Raw genomic sequence first — 7319 nt, forward strand, 5'->3', positions numbered from 1 at the left:
TGTATGTTAATTATGAAATTTGGGTAGGAGAGAGAAAGTTATTGGGGAATCTTATAAATTTAGCTATTAAGGGGTACGATGTTATATTGAATATGGACTGGTTAGCTAAGTATGACGCCTAACTTGACTGTAAGAGAAAAGTGGTAGAATTTCGTATACTTGGGGAGGCGACTTTAAGGTTAGATGTAAGGGGTAGTCTAGCCTCATTTGCATTGATTTCGGATATTCGGGTTAGCAAACTACTGAGTAGAGGAGCACAAGGGTTCCTAACTTTTCTTATAAACACTCCCACCGATAAGTTGAGGGTAAAAGATGTACCGATAGTGAATGAATATCCGGATGTGTTCTCTGACAAATTAGTGACCTTACCTCCTGAGAGGGAGATAGAGCTCAAGATTGACTTGTTGCCAGGGACGTCACCTATCTCTAAAATCACATATCGAATGACACCTGTTGAACTTAAGGAGTTGAAATTGCAGTTGCAAGATTTATTAGAACGAAGATTTATCCGAGAGAACGGATCTCCAGAGGGAGCCCTTATATTATTTGTCAAGAAGAAAGACGGGAGCTTGAAACTGTGTATAGATTATCGAGGGTTGAACAATGTGACCATTAAGAATAAATATCCACTGCCCCATATTGATGAATTGTTTGACCAGTTGCAAGGAGCAGTGGTCTTTTCGAAATTAGACCTCCGACAGAGGTACTATCAATTGTTAATTAGGAAGGAGGATGTACCAAAAACTGCATTTAATTCTAGATATGGGCATTTTGAATTCGCAGTCATGCCCTTTGGACTGACCAATGCCCCTGCTGCCTTCATGGATTTAATGCATAGGATTTTTAAACCCTATTTGGAACGATTTTGTGGTTGTCTTTATCGATGACATTTTAGCGTACTCAAAAATTCGAGTGGAGCATGAGCAGCACTTAAAAATTGTCTTACAAACCCTAAGAGAGCATCAGTTGTACGCCAAATTTAGTAAGTGTGAATTTTGTCTGGAGAAAATTTCTTTCTTAGGGCATGTAATTTCCCAAGATGGCATCACTGTTGATCCAACAAAAGTAGAGGCAGTGACTGAATGGAAGAGGCCAAAAAATTTCACTGAAATTTGTAGCATTTTAGGGTTAGCTGGATACTATCGTCGGTTTATTAAAAATTTTTCGCAACTTGCCGGTCCTTTAATCGATTTAACCAGGAAGAATAGTCGTTTTATGTGGGATGCTATGTGTGAAGTTAGTTTTCAAGAATTGAAAAAAAGACTAACCATGGCACCAATTCTAACTTTGCCTAACAGAAAGGATAGTTTTACCATTTATACTGATGCCTCGAGGGAAGGATTGGGGTGCGTGTTGATGCAAAATAAGAACGTGATATCTTTTGCCTCTAGGAAATTGAAATCTCATGAGCAGAACTACCCAACCCATGATTTGGAGTTAGCCGCAGTTGTTTTTGCTCTGAAAAAGTTGAGACACTACCTGTAAGAAGTAACTTTTGAGATTTATTCTGACAATAAGAGCCTTAAGTACCTCTTTTCACAAAAGGAGTTGAATATGAGAGAACGACGGTGGATGAAATTTTTAGTAGATTACGACTGCACGATTAACTACCATCCGGGGAAGGCGAATGTAGTAACCGATACTTTAAGTCAGAAGGCTAAAATAGCCGGGTTAATGGTCAAAGAGTGGGAGATGTTGGGAGCAGTTAGTGAGTGGAACCCTAGTTTGGATCGTTAAAAAGTGACTTTTGGAAATATCCGGGTAACATCTGCTATACTAGGTCGAATTAAAGAGGCCCAGGAGAAGGATCCGATGGTACAAAAGCGGAGGAAAAATATGGAGAAGGGGGAATTGCCCGATTTCAATTTGAGTCCTGAAGAGATTTTGAAATATCGAAATCGAGTAGTGGTGTGCCTAAGGATGAAACTTTAAAAAGGAAATTTTGGAGGAAACTCATCGATCGAAATATACGATCCATCCGGAAAGTAACAAGATGTATCAAAATCTATGAAAGTTGTATTGGTGGAATGACATGAAGAGGAAAATTGCCCAATATGCACAATCCTGTCTCGTCTGCCAGCAAGTTAAGGTTGAACATCACAAACCCTTTGGTTTGTTACAATCTCTTGAGATACATGAATAGAAGTGGGAAAATATTACGATGGACTTTGTCTCCGAGTTGCCAAGGACCCAAAAAGGACATGATGCCGTTTGGGTGATCGTAGATCAGTTAACCAAATCGGCCCATTTCTTACGTGTGAATATGAAGCATTCCATGGAAAATTTGGCTCAGCTATACATGGATAAAATTGTGAGGCTACATGGGGTTCCAGTGAGTATAGTTTCAGACCAAGATCCTGGTTTTGTGTCTAGATTTTGGCAAAAATTTCAAGAAATCTTACGAACCAAACTCAACCTTAGTACCACCTATCACCGCCAGACGGATGGTTAGTCCGAGCGAACAATTCAAACCCTCGAAAATATGTTAAGAACTTGCATATTAGATTTTGGAGATAGTGGAGTTTGCCTATAATAACAGTTATCAGTTGTCGATTCAAATGGCACCATACGAGGCCCTCTACGAGCGAAAGTGCCGATCACCGATTTATTGGGATGAAGTAGGGGAAAATAAAGTTATAAATCCAACGACTATTCCATGGATGGAGAATGCACAAGAAAAGGCCAAGTTGATACGTCAAAGACTCCAAACAGCTCAAAACCGACAAAAGAACTACGCGGACAACCGAATGAAAGATTTGGAGTTCGAAATTGGAGACCGTGTCTTTCTTAAGATCACACCGTTACGAAGTGTCACGGCGGATAAAGGAAAGAAATTTCAACCAAGATTCGTAGGACCCTTCAAAATTTTTCAATGAGTTGGAAAAGTAGCGTACCGACTCGAGCTATTATCAAGTTTGCCCAGTATTCATGACATCTTCCATGTATCGATGCTCAAAAAATATTATCCTAATCCAACTTACATTTTACAACCGGAGAAGATTGAGATGTATGAATCACTCAAGTATGAGGAGAAACCTGTGCAGTTACTCGACCGAAAGATTAAGGAGTTGAGAAATAAATGAATTTCATTGGTGAAGATTTTGTGGAGAAACCACGGAGTAGAGGAGGCAACCTGGGAGGTGGAAGAGGAGATGCAAAAGAAATACCCTGAGCTGTTTACGAATCAAGGGAAGGAATTTCGAGGACGAAATTCTTTAAAGGGGAGAGAGTGTGAGAACCTGAAAATTTTCTTAATTTCTAGGCATTATTTTATTTCTTTGCATACATTTTTTATATTTTATTTATTATATTAATTTTCTAGATATTTTATAAGTGAATATAGTTTTTAAAATCATTTTCTTAGTATAAATTAGTTCATGCGATATTAGTAGTGAATATTGGACGTGGGACCCGCTAATGCGTTAAGTGCGATAAATTCGATCAATTAGGTTAAATTTTGCATAAAGGGATTAAGTTATTAGGTGTTATGAGATAATTAGCGCTTACCTAAATGAATTAATCATGGAGAGACAAGAACATAGGTTTAAACAAAAAAGGTGCCACATGTCGCGAAACTAGTAGAAGTTGGACTTTGACCAAAGGTATTTTACTTTCCTAAACCTCAATTTTGATCCAAAATCATCTCCATTTTCTTCCTTCTTGGCCGAGCTTCTTGAGAGGAGAGAAGAGAGAAACCTTCAACCTTTGTCTTCCATTTCTTGCTTATATCTTGAAATTCAACCACTAAAATCTCAAATTTGTCCATAAAAGTGACTTGCTAAAGAAGGTTAAAGGCATTGGTAGAGTGATTAGTGAAGGGAAAGCCCTAAGCTACCTTATCTCTTGTGGTTCTAAGGTACTTTGTCAAGAAATTCCCTCTTTGTTCTTAATAATGGTAAATTAGTGGGTTTTAATGGCTAAATATGCTATTTTGTGGAAGATATCATGGTTTGAGATAGAGTTAGATAAATTTTAGATTTTATTGGTGATTTTTCTGTCCTTATATGATAATTATTGGTTGGCCATGGAATGACAGCTTGATATGGTATAAAATGAAGTTTTTATATGTTAGTTGTGGTTGTTTGCTGAAAATTTCAGTTTGTAGAGCAAAATTTCAGTTTTAGGGTTTCCAAATTAGGGCTTTACTATGGTTGGTTGTTGAGCTCTTAATTGGCTAAGATTGAAGGGTATTGTAACCCTAATGAGGTGTATTGAATAGCCTATGATTTGTATGTGTACTTGTGGTTGTTTTGGATGAATGTAAATGGTTGTTGGTAGGATGGAAAATGTGAAATTTAAGGGGGAAATGCTGTCCAAAATTTGAGGATATTGGGTTTCTTTGAGTTTAGATTGAGATTGGGTAGAATGAAAGGTTTTGGGGTTGTTTATGCTTTTAACACCAAATGTTCTTTATTTTTATTTCTTAGTTATATTGGGTCTTGCACTAGTAGTTCATTAAAGAGGTATATAACCCGTGTTCGAGTCTCAATTGTTGTTTCTTGCTTGTTTATAGGACGCGCCGATGATCCAAAGCATACATCGGACGGAAATTTGTGAATTTGCTTTGCTTGAACTGGTGAGTGTACCATTGCATGATTTAATGCTTAAATGGTTGTTTGTATTCGAATGTTTGGACTGAATAACTGTGAACACTGTTTATACTGCATGAGACGAGAGTGTACTTTATCACTCTCGTTCTCTTTCCGTTTGACTGTTTACTGTATAACTGTGAATCTGTACCTGTGCATGGTTTAATATCATTGGAGGCTTGTATCCAACGACTTTACTGTGATATCTGAGCTCAAATCTCATTGGTCGCTAATCGAGTTGAACCGGCAAGGGTTTGGTCGATTAGATAACGAACCATGGGTTTACTGTTTGTCGAGTGGAGTGTTGTCTCCTCGATCTTGTGGTATACTCGAGTATTACCCTACTATTACTGTGAGGTGTTCAGGCCCGGTAATGGTGTGTATGGTGGATGAAATTTGGGGTAAAGTGGAGTCTACGGACGTAGTTACTTGCAAACGTTGATAGAGGGTCAACGGGTTCGAATCAAGTGGTAAAAAGGGAAATTTGGCACTTGAGTACCATCCGTATCCTCTTATTTCACGTTAAAATGTGGTGCTCCTTGGTATTTAAATGAAGTCTATGGGATTGTTTAAGGTGTACTTCTGTGATTCCTAATTGCCTGACTTGTTGGTACCTCATTGGGCGTAAACTCACCCTCGTTATCTTTGTTTTCCTTACAGGAACAACTTTTGGAACCATGATTTTGAGAAGCTAGTTGAGCTATTTAGATATTCTTTTGTTCTGTTGTATAGCTTCTCGGTAGTTGAAAATTCTAAATGTATTTCGATCCAATGTTCCCTTTTGATTTGTAATCATACCAACGTGTGTATATAAAAGTATTTCTCATGTTTAGGTGATATAGATTTCCTTGGTATTGTACATTCACTAGTGTTGGATCAAGTACTTGTACTTGTTTGGGTTGCGGACGAGTGCGAAAGTTGCACGAGGAAAGAAAAAAAAATTTCAACGGGAACTGTTCTCGAATCCTGCCAGATCTTGGCCGGATATTTGGCCGAATTTGTGGGGGTTTTTGAAAAAATTTTGGATCGAACTGCTGCCTCCATTCCGGCAAGAATCCGGCCAGATATCCGGCTGGATCTAGGCTGGATTGTGACGTGGTAGTCACTGTTCATTTTCAATTTTGTTTTCGTTCTTCGTTATTCACGGTCGTTGAAACGTTTAAGCGCTATAATATCATTCGGAACGGTTTAACCCGTGTGTGTTTAACTTAGTAGTCCTAACAAGAGTTGGGCAAGCAGTCCGCTAACCCTTCGGGTACGCCCTGGGGAAAGGTGGGACTGTCACAGCTACAGTACAGGAGGAACAATGGATTATGCTTCAAATGTGGAGAAAAATTTGGACAAGGACATCAATGCAAAACTGGCCATCTAAATCTCCTGATTACTGAGGAGGAAGAAGATTCTGAGTTTGAAGATGCACTATGAGAGCAGGTTGAGTCCACTGGTAATCTAGGACAAGTCCACTGGTAATCTAGGACAAGTCATGGAGATGTCCTTACATGTACTATCTGATGCGCTGCAGAGAAAGACTATAACATTGATAGGGAGACTGGATGGAGAAGAAATGTTGATAGTGGTTGACACTGGAAATTCAGATAGTTACATCAGTAGTGAGAAGGTTATTGCCTTTGACATTCCATACAGACTAGTTGATCCCTTCTTTGTAATTGTCGAGAATGGAGCTTGTGTGACCAGTAAAGCTATTTGTCCAAAGGTGGTGTGGGAGATTAACCAACATAAATTTTGTTATGATCTTAAGGTAATGGACCTAAGTGGTGGGGACATTATATTGATGGTGGATTGGATGACCCATTTCAGCACCATTACATTTGATTTCCACCAACTGACTATTTCCCTGCACAACCAAGGAGAGATGGTACAGTTGAGGGGGCAAGCAGAGAACTGTGATTTAGATCTCATCAAGGGCAATGACCTGAGAAATTTTATTGAACACAAGAAGCAGATGTGCCTAGTAATGAGACTGGGACAAGGACACTCATTAGAGGGGAATGTTGTGCCTCCTGAAGTACAGGGAATTATAGAGGGGTTTGCTGATGTATTTGAAACCCCCTACTAGGGAAATAGATCATGAAATCCCTCTGAAACCTGGATCCCAAGCCTTTAAACTAAAACCCTATAGGTATCATCATTCCCAGAAGAATGAGATAGAAAAGCAAGTCACAGACATGTTGCAGCTTGGAATTATCATCAACAACAATAGTATTTTTGCTTCACCAGTGTTGCTAGTTAAAAAGAAGGAGGGAACTTGGAGATTCTGTGTGGATTACAGGAAACTAAATGAGATGACCATCAAGGACATATATTCTATCCCTAATGTAGATGAATTGATCAATGAACTAGCAAGGTCAAGGTATAAAACCAAGTTGGATCTCACTTCTGACTACCATCAGATCTGTAAGCCCCGATGCAACCAAATACAACCAAAATACTCAACCAGACAAGTAGTCAAGTAAATACAATGACAAAGAATATAAGCAATTTTAAAGCACAAAAATAGTGTAACAATAAAGTAAAAGAAATTCAAACCAATCAAACTCCCAAACTTCTTCCAACCTTGGAGTTGAATCCACCAAATAATTTCTTCAATTGATGGTAGTGCTAACCAACTTGTACAAGTGAACGCTCACTCCTTCCTTACCCCAAACATACTTTGGTTGAGCAAAGGAATTTTACTACTCTCCAAGTAAACCCTCAACTAGTTACAATTGA

This window comes from Coffea arabica, chromosome 10e (genome assembly GCF_036785885.1).
Source record: "Coffea arabica cultivar ET-39 chromosome 10e, Coffea Arabica ET-39 HiFi, whole genome shotgun sequence".
Taxonomy (NCBI): domain Eukaryota; kingdom Viridiplantae; phylum Streptophyta; class Magnoliopsida; order Gentianales; family Rubiaceae; genus Coffea; species Coffea arabica.